This window comes from Coturnix japonica, chromosome 21 (genome assembly GCF_054131305.1).
Source record: "Coturnix japonica strain WE chromosome 21, WE-NBRP24, whole genome shotgun sequence".
NCBI classification, from domain to species: domain Eukaryota; kingdom Metazoa; phylum Chordata; class Aves; order Galliformes; family Phasianidae; genus Coturnix; species Coturnix japonica.
The window spans coordinates 3,954,821-3,971,727 of NC_140683.1; the positions used below are offsets into that span (position 1 = coordinate 3,954,821).

The window sequence follows — 16,907 nt, forward strand, 5'->3', positions numbered from 1 at the left end:
GAAAGGGAACGGAGAATTTCCCATTGGTGGAAGGTCAGGCCACAATACTCTCACTTCCTACAAATGCAGTACCTCAGCCTTTACTCTTTTCTGCCCACATCTCCAGCTCCATAATAATTCTAATACCAGTCAGAGAAAGTTACACACACTGTTGCAGAACTCCTGCTGCCGCACTCCAAACCGCAATGCTTCCCACTAGACAATATTTAGTGGAGCAGGATTAGGAACAAGGCTCTTTAAGGGCAAGTAACTTTTATCAACTGTTTTTTTCCTGACAGGAAACTTTGTACAGATTGTACAAGTTGACATTCAGACAGAGTTTATAATCCACGGGCATTTAACCTCAGCAATAAATATCTCAACCCCCTGAAAAATGATCATTTCACTTACCCATAACAGTTATTGTTTGTTTAGCCCACACAAGAAAACTCTAATCTGGGAACACTGGCATAATTAAAGATTATCTCAGAATAAACAATTTCATAAAACTTAGATGGAACTTCATCTAGCAGGCTTAGCAGGTTAGCCAGGGTGGCTCTGTGCACACCAGCTGCACTTCATCAAATAGGAGCACTCTATTTACAAAGCATGTGTTAATCCAAATATTCTGGGTCTCTTTTGACACAGTAAGTGATCACAGAGCAGAGCATGGATGCATCAAGATGCTTTGGTAGGGGTAACCTTCAGGCTCCAGAGCAATTATTGCTGCTACCAAAGATTTATTAGTTTTCCAAATAAATACTAGTTTAAAAAAAATCAGAGCAGAAAGTAACTGTACACTTAAGAGAGAAACCAACTGTTCTGCATAACTTACACGTTCTCAACAGTAGTAGTTACTGCAGAGATTGAATTGTACTACATCAAACTTCCATTAAATCAGAACTGCGTCACTTGGAATATTACTTTTTCATCCATTACATTAATATTTTCCAAATCTAAGTCACATCTGCCAGATTGGTGAAATTCCCATTCACCTCTTCTTCCAGAACAGGTAAGGAGTTGCATAACTGGCATCCCATTATATTCCTATCCCTACTTATATTTGAATTTTCCAACCCATACATCTACTCCTGCTTCCAGAAACATGTCTAGTTTTAGAATTCCTCCTCCCCCATTCAGGAGTCTTCAAAGAAATCTTTTATGCCAACACTGAGACATCCTGGAGCCTTCATTCAGTGTGAAGAAGCCCAGACAAATACATCCCTATCATTGCATCCACAAACTTAAGACTATATACTCAACACCTCTGTGCTTTTTTTCATAGGTACTACTTGATAAATTTAGCAGACCTACATTTCCTAAAGAAGTCACTAAAAATAAACATCACTGTTAGACCACTGTCTGCTGTAAAGAGGTAGAGAACCATCGAGTATCAGTCTGGATCATCTTTGTCTGCTTCCCTTATTTACTGTAATGCTTCACAGGTACATGCTTATTCCCTCTGCACATAACACACTTCATACATCTCATACATACATTCAACACTTTCGGTACTTTCCATACCTACACAATAACATTCTGTTACTGAGAACACAAGTTCTCAAGAGGCACCCTGCTATTGCTACTGAAAAGCCATGACAGTAAATGAATGCAGCAGAAAATGAAGATACCAGCAGGGACAACAATGCAGCTCTGCGGACTCCACTGTCTTGATGTGACACAGTACAGTAGCAGTCAGTGCTTTGCCCAGTAGAACGTAGGTTCTGTGTAAGCATTTGCTAGTCCGACCATCTGCATAAGTTCCTTTGTGAGTTTCTGTAGCTCTTTACACCAGACCTTCACAAGAGCTGCAGAACATCCCTGTATTTCTATACCACCAGTTTCACCAGGTCAGCCAAACAGTTTTTCCAGTTTCTGCTACACCAATGATAAAGCTCCCTATAACACAGCACACTTGGATTCTGCTCTGAATATTCCAGGCCTGTATTCATTAGTTTGGACTATTTCCTACATTCAAATCTCATGGACTCTTTAGCTTTTCACATACTTAAACACCTACGTTTTGCTGAAGTATCTTCTGACTTTCATTTCTGCTGGTTTTTGCTATATTAGACACATAAAGCATGCTATGCAGCTTTAAAAAAAAAAAAAAAAAAAAAAAAAAAAGCATGTAAATGCCCTTAGAATGGCTCAACTGAATAGCAGATGGTACGTGGCCCTGGAACACAGGCCCTGCTCATTGTAATGCTACCTGCTGAGCACAGCCACCAGCATTCAGAGTATTATAAAAAGGGCATTACTGTAACAATGACAAAGACTGAGCGCTACTTGCACAGTGTCTAAATGAGCAACACATATTATAGTTTATTTTAGTATATTATAGTATATTATTTGGAGACTGACAGTTCAGGTATTCTGTGTATTTTAACCAAATTTCATCACCCTTTGAATAACATAACACCTGAATTAGTTGGAGAGTCATTTCTGAGAAAGCAGAGTACATGATTTCAAGTCTTTTGCAAAAAGCACACATGGGTGTCTCTGAAAACCAAAGTGATGATAAACCTTCTAAAAAGAAGAACTGAGAAGATCAAACTGTACTTGCTTATAAATCATCTTTCCTTTACAGGATTTGAATTACAATTAGAATGCTGATGACCTGTCAGAATGGAGACTGAAGTAGAACTAAAGAGAGCAGAACAGCTTTCAGGATAGTCACAATGGAACCAGATCATCCCAAGTTTTAGAACACAACAAAAATAAAAACAGAAGATTCTACAGAAAAAAAATAAATAAATAAAAGCCTTAAATCAGTCCCTGCTCTGTACTTTCACTCTTTCCCTTTAAATTTTCCACACGACATTGTTTTTTTAGCTGCTAATTCTGTGACCTTGCTGGAAGTCACCAAGCCAGAGATCAATTAGCGAGTACAGAACAGAGAAGCAGCACTGACTGCATTCTGCTTGTCCCCTGGGAACAGCAGCTACGCTTCAGGGTAAAAGCAGCATAAACCTGGAAGACTGTTATCCAGTCGGAGTGCTGATACGCAGGCTGCTTACTAACCACAAGATGCAAACAGCAGCAGGACTGAAAGGAAACTGGCAAATCTCCTTTTTCCTTTGTTGTCACCATTTAAAATTTTACAGTTTTACATACAGTGAAAATGTAGACATCTAGCATAATACAACAACGCCACACTGGGTTCAAACATAAAAGTTAGCAGTGCTTGTTGTGCCCATAAGAAATTATCTTTTTCAAGTGTGCTCTTCACACATCCCATTTAGTCCTTCATAAAACTTAGGAAAAGTTAGTCTGTAAAGATTAACTGTGAACACACAAACGGAAATTAAAAGAAACCCTTAATGAATCTAAGAAGAGCTTTCCTGGGTTTTATTATTTTCTGTTTCTCTTCAAAGGAAAAGAAACATTATCAGCAACATTCAAACATAATTGAAACACCCATCATCCTCAACACACCTTAAAAAGCATGATGCTCTGCCTTGAAAGAGAAATGCCTTATAAGGGACGAAATTCCTTTAAACAAAAAAAAATACAAATAACAAAATAGCAAACCACCACTACCAACCACCAATCAACCAGCAGCCAGCCTAATTTGTTCTAGCAGTAATGAAGCATTGAAGCCGAGCAGAGCAATTCTTCTCTTTTATGTGGATTTTGTGGGACTTTATAGCCCAAAGAGGTACCGAAAGCATTTTCAAGCAAGGTATATAAACTCCCAGATCCCCATTGTCCCCTATTTCCTAGGTAGGATGAACCAATACCCAGAATGTTGTAGGAATTTTCCCTGTGCCACCTACCAGTTACACGTGTCCAAACAACCACACGTGCTACCAAAGACACCATCTCAGAGAAGCAATGTGTGCGCTCTGCTGTCCCTGGTGATGCACAGCTTCAGAGCTCTTGCACAAACAGCAACCTCTACGTTATGATTTCTCTTTCATACAGGAGATTCTAATGCAGAGAATCTGGAAGAACCAGACTTAGCTGCTGTCTCTGTGCCTACCAAAAGCTGCTGTTTTGTTTGTTTGTTTGTTTTATGCCACATGTAAATGACCACATAGAAAAGAAGAGAGACTTTCAGAAGTGTCAGAGGGTGGGAAAATTGGTGTTTTCCAAGTCTACTGAAGTGGTTTATCCCAGACAATGGGATCTCAGCTCCAACAAATCTCAAGTAAATTATTAGTTACTGGTCTCGCTCTCAATCCTGCAGTACACATTACCTCAGCAGTGATTTCCATAATGAAACAACATTTGCCAGCAACTGTAACGCTGTCTGTGTAGTTCACTGTTCTGTACAGACTCTCGGAAGGAACATGAGACATCAATAGTTCTTAAATAAGTAATTAGAGGAGCTAAAATCATTTAGATTATCAAATAACAAGTGGGACAAATAAAAAGCCACAGCTCCACAAACACGTACATTTAATATAGAATTTTATATGCAAATTGTTGTTGTTGTTGTTGAGTGAAACGATAGGTCACACATGAAAGCGTAAGACACAGAACAGCAGGGACCTGCCTGCCTTACCCCATCTCAAATACAGCCTGTCTTACTTTAAAGTCTTCTACTGTCTTTTCTCTCAGGGTTGGCCTTCAAACTGCAGCTTCCTCAGCCTCAGCAGGGAAATTGGACTTCTACCTTGTCAAGTATTTCATTCACTTATTTCTAGAGTCCTGCTCACCCCCATATCTTACACAGCGACTCCACACTCCACATGTACAGGCACCTGCTTCCTCAAAACAACTTTCTCAACCCATTTTTGTTGTAAGATCCCACACTACAGCTGATTACAGTCTTCTAAACTAACGACTTAAGGTGGCCACTTCAGGTTTGCACTTGGGCAGGTAAACCCTCAAAGTTTCTTTGCTACTCCATGATTGCCGTGAGGGTGTTTTTTTTCCTACCAAACACTTGGGGCTGCTGAGGGGATCATCTTTACAGACTGGGCTCAACTTTCCCTTAAAGGGGAAATCTGATATACTCCAAAATTGATAGTCAGCACTTCAGTCCACATAGCTCATATGGCACAGACATACAAATCTTGCTGCTGTTGCAGCAGCACATGGCTCATCTGCTAGTAAAGGCCTAATGAAACCTCCAGCTACTGCATATCCTACATCTACATAACGTCTTGGCATAACAAAGTTTTAAAAACTTGAAGGTATACACTTAATGCCAGGAATATGATCTGTACCTGGTGCAGATCTGTTTCCCATTTACCACCTTCATCTGACAATACTGGCTAGTTAAGCAGCAGCATACAAAGTACTTGGGGTAAATATTCTCTGATATTGAAAGCTTACTTTGAGTTCATACAGCACAAGGAATGGAGAAGGTAATGTGAAAGAGACAAAACAGATTACAAAGTCTTCTCCTGTGGTTCTGGTCAGAGGCTCTGCCAATATCCATTTGTTAGACGCGGTTTTCAGCATCCTGGACCACATCTGTTCAGCTACTCAGAAACAAACAGACATCAGAATTAAGGACTGCTCTGTTCCCATGCTGAGCTACTGAATTTGGGCAGCACCACATTTACGGAGCACTCACAGCAGCTTCATCAAGGGCAGGACTTTATGCTAAGGATGATGCAGCTCATGAACGTTTTCTAAATGCCAGTGATTTCTTATAGTCTCACGATATTTTTTAATGATGGCACAAAACTACTGCTTTATAACCACAGTTTTCATTACAGCAAAATACGTAGATCAGATTTCCGTCCATGGTTCAAAGCTTTTTATTTCTATCTGATAACTACTTTTATTCCTAAGAGTTCCCCATTTTCTGCTGATGAAAATGAATCTTGGCAAAAGATTTTTACTCCCCCCTTTTTTTATGACTATCTTGCCAGCTGCAGTCACATGAACTCTGATTCCCGTTCTAGGCTACAGGGTCACTGATGGACACACAGCTATTGCGTTCATCAACATACCCAGACCACAGACAAAACCAGATACAGGCAGGAGAAAACATGCAGTTACAAAACAAAAGAGCAAAACCAAAACTTTCTGTACCAGAAACAGACTGAAAGCAGAAAGAAAGGCTTTTTCATTCTTAAATGCTGCTTATTCGCTGTTGATGCTCTGTACAACACCCACAGAGATGGAAGCTGGATTTATTTTGATAGGAGCACAATCATTAAAGATAAGCCAAAAGTATTTAGAAAAGTATGGGTGCAGTACAAAGGCTTCTGCGATGAGAGATATTTTGCTTTTAATCTTGACCTGGAAAACCTTTTCTATGACAGGGCCTCTTTTCAGCGGAGTCACAGTCCTGTCTCGTTACTCTGATTATCAGTGATAAAAAGGCCACCCAAGCTGTTGCTACTTTGGAACGACAGGTTTTCAATCCTCAACTTCAAAGGAAAAGGAAAACAAAAACAAAGCAAGAACCAACCTAATACATCAAACCAAGGACCAGCACTATACTCCTGTCTTCCTACCTCCTGCTCCATCATACCCTTCCCTAATGCAATAACCCTCACAAACGTATAATCATTCTTCTAGAAAGCCATAAATACTCCTTCACGTATACATGAAAGTATTTCTCCTTGTATGCAGCAGGTGAAAGCACTTCCTTTCTCAAGAAAAGACAAATCTTAAACCTGGATCACATACCAATGCTCCATTTCCCAAAGCAGAGATGTTAAGGATCAGGAGATTTCAGATGATTGTTTAGGGCCCCACTCCTGTTACAGATTTTAATTAAAGGCTCTTCTAAGGTCAGCAATATTGCTTGTTTCCAGCACTGCCTATCACATCAGGAATGCTCTGCTGGGTCAGATCACCCTCGTGTGGAACATGGCAATGGGTCTGAAAGCAGCAGCAGGAGACATCACCTGGAGAGAGCATGTTGTTTTACCCTCAGTCTGCAATCACTGCATTAGTGATGTTAGAGGGTATGAAGTCAGAAATTACTGCTGCTTCTCACTTCCCTTTCTGTAGGCACTGACCTCACACCAGCACAAGAATTTACTAAATTCCACCAACTTATGTAAACACTTTCAGACAGGAATTATTTTTTTCCTCCTTCACACTGGCATATTTTCACATGTGTGAACACGTGCCCTCTTCTGTGCTACTGATAAGCAACATGGCACAGCCCTCTGAATGACTCACCTTTCCTGTATGGGAGGATGCAATTGGTATTTTGAGGAAACATCAGATTAACTACACAGTTTTAATTTCTCAGGTAGAGCTCCTGGAACACACACCACAGTTAAATAATATTAGCAGAAGATACATCTGTGTGCACACACGTCTTAAAGGTGACCATTTACTGCCACAGGATTTGTATGGCCACCAGTGGATAAGTTTTAATTATACATCCAGCAGTTGCCAGATGGTGGTAAGACGAGCAGACTGCAGACAGCCTGGCCCATGAACAATTCAGATGCCAGGATGGCCACAAGGAGCCATGCTATGTGCTTCTTCTACAGGTGGTTCAGGAAGCTGCTGATGTACAGGTTCACTACAGGTAACTTTACTTGTGCTGGTTCTAGCCAAACAAAGGAAGCAAGGGATGCAGAGATGGGGTCATACCTTAGGGACTGCAATGCTGAGTGCTGCTATGATACACAGAAATTCATTTGCTAGTATGAGAAACATCCCACACCACCACACTCAGGAAAGCTAAGGCACATCAGACAAAACAAGAAGTCAGAAGATGAACAGGTGGAAAAGCACATTCTGGAATAGCCCTCCCCCCTCCCCCCCCCTTTTTTTTTTTTTCTTTTTAAACCTAGACCTTTGTTTTTAATAATTGATATAAAATAGTAAATGACTCACTAATTGCACTTCTACATTGTAATCCAACCTGGAATCAATCACACATGGCATAACTTCTGTCCTTATTTGAAGCTAAATCCACCTCAGTGCACGCAGTAGTCTCTAATAATTGCATTAGTCATAACCTGAAAGTGTTTCCCACTTACTTGGTTCAATTTTGCTCGCTTTTCAGGTTGATCCTCATCCCCATTGCTAAAAGGATCTCTGCAATGTTACCCCACAGAGACTGCTTTGAGATTTGATGAGCACCACAATACACTTCATGGTATGATTTCTCTTTTCGCTGTTTAATTTTCCTTCAATACAATTCTATCACCTTTTCTTTCAGTTCAAAGCAAAACAAGTACCAAAGTACCATGCAGGACATACCAGCAAGTACTCTGACAAACTCAGCAACGAGGCAGGTATGCAAAGAATTGCCAGATTTATGCATACAGTCTTTTGTTTTGCAGCACAAATTTGACATTTTTAAGTACCCTCCAACCAGAGTTACCTGCTTCTTCTCTTTCTCTGATGTTTTTGTTTCTGAAGGAGTACAGACCTTATAAGCTTTTGTCAGAATAGAACTCTTTGCTACACCATCCCACTAATTAACCAACTCGTTGCTGTGGGCTAAACAAAAACAAAGGCAAAAGGGAACAAAACAATTAAACCTGAGGTCATTTATATAAAAAACAGAAAGTTGATTCTGAGCAAAGCAAGATGCCCACGGAAGAGTGAAACAGCATCTGAGTACTGCCAAACAGGAACTTAGCTTTCATAGGATGCTCGCTAACAAACACATTACAGCCCATGTTGAAGCACGTTACAGCTCCTAACATAGGGTGAGAACTCAGGCTTCAGTCACATAAGGCACAGAGTTCAAAGAAGAGCTGCTTGGTTAAGGCTCAGTTATACTTTCAGAAGATGAATATCTATGCACCAATACACCTACCAGATGCTTATCTACCCTAGAAAAGAGCATTTCAGTGCTGGTATCATTCTGTTTCTCTTCTCTCACCATGAATCTTCCATCCACACACTGCATAAAAAAGAGACTTAAAACTTGCCAGGTTTTCAGCACTGGTTTCCTTTCCCTCCCTCTCAGACCACTCCAACAAACTGACTACTCATATTTTTAGCTTTGGATTTCAATGCAATTTGCAGATATATTTTTAGCAATTTGGGGTTTAAAATACATGCACAGTTACCCAGCAAAGACAGGCTACGTATGGGAACTGCTGAGTCCCAGCCTGAACCACTGATGGAGCAGCTGGGGAAAGGATTCCCATCAGCCCTGGCTGGGAGTGCAGGTGAAGGCAATTCAGTTGTGGGAGAGGAATGGGTGGAGCCTGGCTGCACCTCTGTTAGACCTCACTGAAGGTCTGACTGCCACTAAGGAAGGATCTCTGGCTGGAGATTACTTTCTTGTGAGTTGAGATGCTCATAGATGAGAGGTGCTTTCCTTTTCCTTTGTAACACCATTCCATCCATGCTGGTGCCTTTGCTGTTCTACTCCTGTATTGCCTTTCCAAAGCATTAATCTTTCCAATTGTAACAGGCTGGTTTTCTTTTCATGTTCTTACCTGTCCTGAGCACAGCTCTCATCTGCTCTCCACTTATTTTTATGCTGTACGTATTATAGCTCTTTAATTTTCAGCTCCTGCTATTGCTGCTGTTCTTTTTCTTTCCCCCTGTATAAACCATATAGCATTGTGATCTTCCATTTTTTCCCTGTTACTTTTGACATTCTGCCTCCTTTAATTATTTACTGCTCACAAAGTAAATACACAAGATGTGAAAGTGGCTCTGGACATTGTTCTGTGTTACATGGAATTGTTTCCGGCTTCACTCTTGTCATTAAAGATGATGTTTCTTTCCAAATACTTCACATTTGCAAATCATCATCTTAATTTATCAGCCTTCTAGATCCAAGTCTCCTTTGTGGCAAGAAATCAAACACTGCCAAACTTCAAAGCACGCAAACAGTCATAATAAACATATCATCAGTCCTGCTGAAATTAAGTGTAGAACATGAAATAATTTGGTTTTATAGATTAAGAACAGAGTCACGCAAGTTCCTTTTTCAAATTCTGTGGTTTTTTGTGTGTTATTTTTAGTTCTTGGAGCCCTATGAGATTGATTTCACATATAAAGGTAGCTTTTTCATGAAGATTTGTAAAATATATGTCTGATATAACATTAGTTTTTTTCCAATTCACAGTCTGTCCTCAGATACTTGTGCACAAATCCCATTAACTTTAGCACATATGCCTAAAGGCAGAAATTGAAACCTGTGAAGAACTGGGTCACTGGACAATGGCAAGTCTCAAACAGAGATTTCTTTTCTGAGCTATTACAAGAGAGTATCTCTTCCCTCAGGCACTATAGGAACAGTCCCATTTGTCCACAAACAATGCCAAACAGTTGAAATTTGATAAGTTACATTTTATCCTTGCTCAGGTAGGATTTTTTCTCTTTACTGTAGCTAATAGTCATTTAGCCCTCAAAGTAGCATTTGTAGCTGATGCCAACCATCCAAGGACATCCTCCCACGAGGCCGCCTCGCTGCAGGGCCTCATTCATACCAACCTTAAAATCAGAGACTTTCAACAGCTTCCTGTAAAGAATTCCTCCATTTTCTTGGTCTCTGAAAACTGCTTTCATACATTGGTCACACAGCAACTCCTGCTTGGCTTCTATTTTTTATTTAATACTGGTAATAAAATTGCTTTATCAGATTTATAGAACACAAGATAACCACACGTGAGATCTGCAAGCTGTAAAATCAGTCCAGGCACTGAGATTTTTACAAAGTACATTTAATGTCTCAATTAACCAGAGTGAAATAAATAGTCTTAGAAGACTTCAGTCACTTGCCACAAGCATTCTCCGTATTAATGTCTCAGATCCATATACTGCTTCCATATAACTGGCTACATTCAGACCGATTTTTGGCACAAATCAAGTCCTCATCACTTACTGACTATACTTAAAATACACATTCATATTTCTTCCATTTTATTTCATTAAATCTAAACAAAGTTGGTAAACTTCCTTCAAACAGCAGGTGTTCTTTTCAGCATTAAACAGATAACCTTGCACTGCAGTGCTAAAGCTATTCCAATTCACTGTATTCTAAATTAATCCATCATTCCCCTTGCCTTTCTTTCTTCCCCTCGCCCTTGGCAAACATCGAGCCCAGAGGACAGCTCCATGGACAAGTTTTAAATTCAAGAAAAGAAACAACTCATACCTTACCTGAAAATACCTTCCTTCACTATCTGAGTTGTGGTCTCCCATATATTTTTCTCTCCTTGCTACATTTCCAGCTTCACTGCACAGTCGCCGTTCTTCCACAGCTGCCCACTCCTCTGTTTCCTCCATCATCCTTCCTTCAGGCTACATTGGTACTTTGTCATTTGCTGCAATCAATTTCAAATAAAGATGTCCTTACATCAAGTCCTTGGAATGTTCCTTGATGTTACTTTCTTGCCCCTTCTCAAAGGCCTACACTACAAGGCAACAGGAGACATCGGCAAATTCATTTATTGCTTCAAAAGTTCTCAATTCTAGACTAGTAATTGAGATTCGTTAGATATGCTTTCCCTTTTAACCCTCCTTACACACCACTACTGGAGTAGAGCTGTGTCTCTTCAGAACTAGGTTAACAGCTGCAAACAGAGCCTTGTGAAGAAGCACACCAACTACCAGCAGCTCAATTTGAACCTCCCACTACAGGTCATGTTTCCATGCATTTGTGTTTTCTTCCTCCACTGCAATGCTGCAAACTGCTGTTCTGAATGGAAGTTACTGCTTATTTTCAGCACTGCAGAGTTCCAGAACCTGCTGCCTTTGCCAAAGTTCCTCACAGGCTGCTTTAGCACAGCATGCTGTGCATTGATTATGCTAGCAAGGAGCTCCCCAGTTCATTTATTTCATCTTACAGCCTATATAGGATTAGTTCTGAAAAGCGATACCATACAGCACAATCCCATGTTCAAAGTTGAAAAAAAGTACTTAAACTAGAAAACCTCACAGAAATGCAGACGTGCTCATGAAACCAGCTCTGGGAGACTCATCCCTTACACTGATATCAAGGCTGCTAAGTCTGGAAGAAAAAAGATATATATATTTTTGCACAAATTATGAGTCAAATATAATCTGAGGCCATGAAATGCAAAGGTACTGACCACCTGGATGTTGAAGCAGAAGCACAGAGATACTCTGAAACACACATACAAAGGTATCAAAAAACCACCAGATTCAGCCCTCCCTACTCATCCAAAAGGCTGACGGGGACTTCTCTGAAGGATCTGGAAAGCATTTCTGAGCACTCCAACTGCAGTGCTGGTGGTGGATGGAGCTCTATTGTTCGCTGATGTCTGTGGGAGAATTGTCATAGGGCAACTGACACCTAACTTGGACCCAGAACACAGGTCTTTGTCCCCATCCCTAAAAGAGAAGGACATAACTGCTGCCTGCTGTACCCCTGGTGCAGCCCAGCCTGCCACATTCAGCACAGGAAAGCATCAATTTTAACACTCCCTGACAACAGCTGATGAACCCAGATGGAGCAGAAACCCACTGGGAAACACTGCTTCTCAGCTCCACTCGGGCAGCTGCTCCATTTCTGCACTGCTTCAGATTTCAGAGCAGGGTATAAAACCTGTGAAGCACACACACCGGTGAAGTGGTGTTGGGGCTGTGCCTCACCCCTCACCTCCTCCATCCATCTTTTCCTCAGGCCGAGGCCTTATCCGACCCCATGGTGTCACGATGCCCGCAGTGAGGGTTTCCCTCACGGCCCTGGGCCGTTTGCGGCGGTCGGGTGTCGGTTCAGCTCCGGCCGCCAAAGGAGCCCGGGTCGGGCGGCGGCTCCCAGCGCTGTGAGGAGACTCGCGTCCGCCCTGCAGCTCCTCCCGCACACACCTGCTTCCCGCCTTGGCCTCGCACCAGGCCCGCCGGGATGGGGAGGACCCTCCCACGCCGCTTACGCACTGTGCGCCCGGCACGCCAGCACCTACGGCATTTGCGCACCAGCAACTCTCTCAGGTGCAGCGCTCTCGCTGACGACATTACGGAGAATCCGTAAGGAACACCGACTTCTTTGAGGGGCTTAACGTAAGTGACGTTCTTAGGTGTGGGCCTGGCCGCTCCTCACCCGCACATCCGCGCGAGCTGTCGGAGCTGCAGAGAGCCCTTTCCTCCGGGGACGGAGAGAATTACGCAGGCTACGCAGGGAGTAGCAGCCGCAGGTAGGAAATCGGCCAGGCCGGACCGGGAACGTTTACGTCAATTCCGCAAGGCTGCGCTGCAATGCCGCCAGGAGGGAGGAAACGGCCGGCGGGGCGCCGCTACGCACTTGGCGCGGCGGGCCGGCATCTCCCTACGCCGTTGGCGTAAGGCTCTCTCTCAGGTGCAGGGAGGGGGCGGGCTCACGTTGCCCGGCAGCCGCAGCCTATGGGGGCGCCGGGCGCCGTCACGTGCCGGAGCCCCGCTCGCCGCTGCGGAGCCGGAGGAACCGGACGGGGCCGCGGAGCCGGGCCGGGGCCGGGGGGCTGAGCCGGGACCGGCGGCGAGCGGGGTGAGACGGGGCGGGCGGCGGGAAGGGCCGGGGGCGGGCGGCGGAGGTCCCAGAACGATCCCGAGGGGAGGCGGGAGCCGGGCACCGCTCCTCCCACTGCACCGGGCACTGCGGGCAGGAGGCAAGGGCAGGGCGGGGGAGGGGAGGCGGCGCGGGGCGGGGGGCCGCGGGCGCGCGAGGAGGAGGAGGGACGCGGCGGGCGGCGGCCGTTGGGGTCCCGCTCCCTCCGGTGCGGCCGGACCTGGCGGCGGGTGCAGGTACCGGGCGGGGCGGAAACGTCCTCGGACCGGGACGGAGAGGAGGAGCAGGCGGGACGGACCGGGCAGGTACGGGGCAGGTACAGGGCAGGTACGGGGTAGGTACAGGGCAGGTACAGGGCAGGGGCCGGGGGGTCCCCTCGAAGTTGACCCCTGCCCTGCACTGCCGAGCGCGGCGCCGGCAGCTCGTGCCGCCGGGTTTGTTGTCCCCCGTGAATCGCGGAGCCGCCGGTTCCTGTGGCTGTGAGGAGCCGGGAGGAGAAACGGGGTCCCGAGCTTCGAGCTGAAGTAGAACCGCGCGTTACCTGGCGAGGTGGCATTATTTATTTACACGCCCCTGCAAATGGCGCTGTGTGATTTGCGGAAAGTAAGAAAATGTCCTGAGCCCAGAACTGCGCCTGATGGCACCGAGCGCAGCGCTGAGACGGTGTGAAATGGAGCGGTCCTGCCCAGCCCGGGGCCTTCACTGTGTGCTGCCCTTTAACTTCTGCGAAGTTTGAACCAGAATCCTTAGGCCTCCTGTAAAGAAGTGAGGCTGACGTCGTGAACGGCTTTGGAGGGTGTTGTTGCTGTGTGGTCATGCCAGGTATTCTGCACCTCCTGTAGTAAGAACTGTGCCCGCAGCTGTGGCTGCGTGCTCTGGGACAAAGAAACACAAAATTAAAGTCCTTCAATTGTGCCGCATAATTTAGCGCTCTTGGAAAGAGCAGGGAAGGAAGGAAGGGCTCTGAGGAGCTGGTCTTATGGGATTTGGTTTTTGAGAATGCAGTAACCATTTTTAGGACACCCAAAGGAAGCAGTGAAGGAGGCAGGGAGGGCCTGGTGCTGGAAGAGAGATGGAGGTGGAGATGTGCTGCCCGGACAGGGGATGTAGGGGAGGCCTTCGGTACGTAACAGGGAAAAGCTTTTTGGGATGGGATGGGAGGAAGGCCTGTCTGTGCCTGCAGGGATCGTGTTGGCGTTACTCCTTTGTATGTGCACGGTGGTTGCTCGTAGCCCCTCCAAAAGCAGAAGCATTCCCAAGGAGGTGGATAATCTGCCTCCGAGACAGACCAACAGAAGATGGTTGCAGTTATTCCTGCAGGTTTAGGAGGGAGAGGAGCTGTGAGAGCAGCTGGGGCTGCCCGAAACCTGTGCTGTGTTCTTGGTTCTGTTTATGGCGCGTGTTTCTTTTCTATTTATTTATTTTTCCCTCTGTGGAACTTTCCAGCTTTTCATGTTGGTGTAGAAGGGAGGAATGGGGAACAGAGTGGGTATGGGTTGCTAATGGTATGGTTTTAATATCTGCAGTTTTCTGTTTCTCGTTATCTTGTCATTGATAGTGCAGGTCCAGCGCTGTACTCACATTCCTGGTAGAATCTTTTGGCCTTGCAGAATTTCTTATGCCTGTTTGTAAGTAAAAATAAATAAAAGGGGGAAGAGGGGAGGCAGTTCTTCCACAATTCATTATTATTGAACTATTAACAATATCATCTCTCCACAAAGAGGATGCTGATGAAGCAGCAGTTCTTGCCCCAGAGGGTTCAGGAGCTAAAAGCAAGGAAGGAATCCAGGGCTGAATTCCTTGAGGCTTTTTCTAGAAATCCTTCAGTGCTGGGGAGCCCCAGGTGAGGAAGTGCTGAATCCAGCCTCATGGCTGCATGACTGCAGGTGCAATTGGTTTCATACCAAAGGTTCAGAAGGAACTAAGAGGAAGGGGTGGGCAAATGGCAGATGATTGCAGAAGATCGGCCCCACGTATGCAGGTCTGTGTCCTTAAAGCAGAGTCTGAAGTTACTTGAGCAGTTGTATAGAAAGCCATTGAGAAAAGAGCAGAGGGCAGAAGCTGTGCCTTCTGTATGTGCTTGTGAAGCCATTTAACTTGTGGTGGATGTGCAGATCTGGAGAACCCCTGTTTCTACCTTGTAAGCAGTGTTTTCCTTGAATGCTCATTCAGTGATGCTGAAGGTTGCAGAGCTCTTTCCTTTGGAGGCCTTTTGGTGTTCCTCAATGGTCTGTGGCTTGGCAGATTTTTTTCTTTTAGACTGTCTGTCATCTATAAAGTGAATCCTGTTGAGATGGGGGGAAGAGGGCAGAGGGAGAACAGAAACTAGTCCGGGTGCTTCATGTTGTGAAAAAGTCTCGCTGTGGAATCATAAAAGCTGCACTTTTTCCATGTTGCTCTGGAAGCAGCTGAACTTTGTAACTTGGCATGTAAATAGAGCTCTTTGAAGAGCATGTCCATGGCTGGAAAGAAGGGAGGGGGAGATGCCCTGGCTGGTTAACAAGCTTATGTGTGGAAAAAGCCACTGTGATTGGTATTACGTGTCTGTTAAAACACTAGACAAGTTTTCAGAGCCTTGTCCTTGGTTGTGGTAATGCACATAGATGTGCTGACACTTCTAGATGTAAAAGAAACTGTAAGGAGGTGGCAGTTTGAGTGTTTGTGCTGCCTGGGCTGGATGGGAGAGCGTCCCTGGGGCAACTGTGAGGAGGCAGCTCTGGCTGAGGGAGGTGCTGGGGGAGTGAGAATGCTGTGCTTCAGTGTGTGCCCTGCTTTGCTGACTGGCAGCTGGTGGTGAGTTAGGGCTTAAGATAAGTGTAGCCATGCCAACAGAGGACTTCAGCATCACATTTCTGTAACTTAGTTTGTATTGAGGTCAGGGAGAGAAGGCTTTTCTGTTCTAACAACACATGCGTGAGGAAAGCTTGGCTGATGTAGTGTCCTGGATTTCCTATAAACTGAGCAGTATTGGCAAGTGAAGGTTATTTTACTGCTGTATATGCAGCAGCCATGAAATTAAAGGGAAAAATCCTGTTAAAAGCAACATGAAAGTTACAATTGCAGGTTTAAATAGCATAAAAATGCAAATCTCAAACATTTGTGAGGAAATAATTGTTTTGGTACAGATGTTGTGCTTGAAGCATTGCATGTGACAGACAGAATTTTGTGTACAAAGTTTCTGGGAAGAAAAGCCTGGGATGCCCTACCTGAAAATATTTGCTTCTTTTTCTATTTAAAGCAGTGGTTCATAAAAATGACGAGAGCAGAGACAATATTTTTTCAGTTGCTCTTCTGCATTTCTTGGCACTTGTGAAGTTTTTCATTCTTGTGTGTGAGCCTTTCACAGAGCAGTGACGGCAGAGATGCAGATAGTGGTGCACTGTGTCAGCTCACACACGGATCATGTTCCTGCTCAACATCTTTGAATAACTGCAAATTGATGTCTCTAAGAAAAGTGTGGGTAGGAATTGTTACCAATGATATGGTTAAACTGCTTGCACTTTTTTTGTTTTAACTTTATTCTGAGGCAAGATTGCCTTATGTTTCTGGACCTTTAAGTGTCACGGAATGAAAG

At 44.3% G+C, this 16,907-nt stretch overlaps 2 protein-coding genes across 49 annotated transcripts in view; one reads left to right on the forward strand and one right to left on the reverse strand.

The window, feature by feature from the left end:
- The window catches only part of CRB2 (crumbs cell polarity complex component 2), a 67,367-nt gene extending 54,342 nt beyond the window's left edge, over positions 1-13,025 (reverse strand). Inside the window, exons 1-2 of one of the 2 annotated variants that reach the window (XM_015879030.2) lie at positions 12,890-13,025; positions 10,987-11,150 (exon numbers count right to left, since the gene is read on the reverse strand). The gene's annotated coding sequence lies outside the window, so the exon portion shown is untranslated. Of the gene's footprint in view, positions 1-10,986; positions 11,151-12,448; positions 12,679-12,889 lie in introns of those variants that run through there. The other variant, XM_085521059.1, reaches the window with a different exon arrangement.
- STRBP (spermatid perinuclear RNA binding protein) overlaps positions 12,844-16,907 on the forward strand; it is a 56,916-nt gene continuing 52,852 nt past the window's right edge. For 23 of the 47 annotated variants that reach the window (XM_015879037.2, XM_015879040.2, XM_085521128.1 and 20 more), the window contains exon 1: positions 13,217-13,312. The gene's annotated coding sequence lies outside the window, so the exon portion shown is untranslated. Of the gene's footprint in view, positions 12,984-13,216; positions 13,313-13,463; positions 13,639-16,907 lie in introns of those variants that run through there. The other 24 variants (XM_085521097.1, XM_015879038.2, XM_085521092.1 and 21 more) reach the window with 2 other exon arrangements.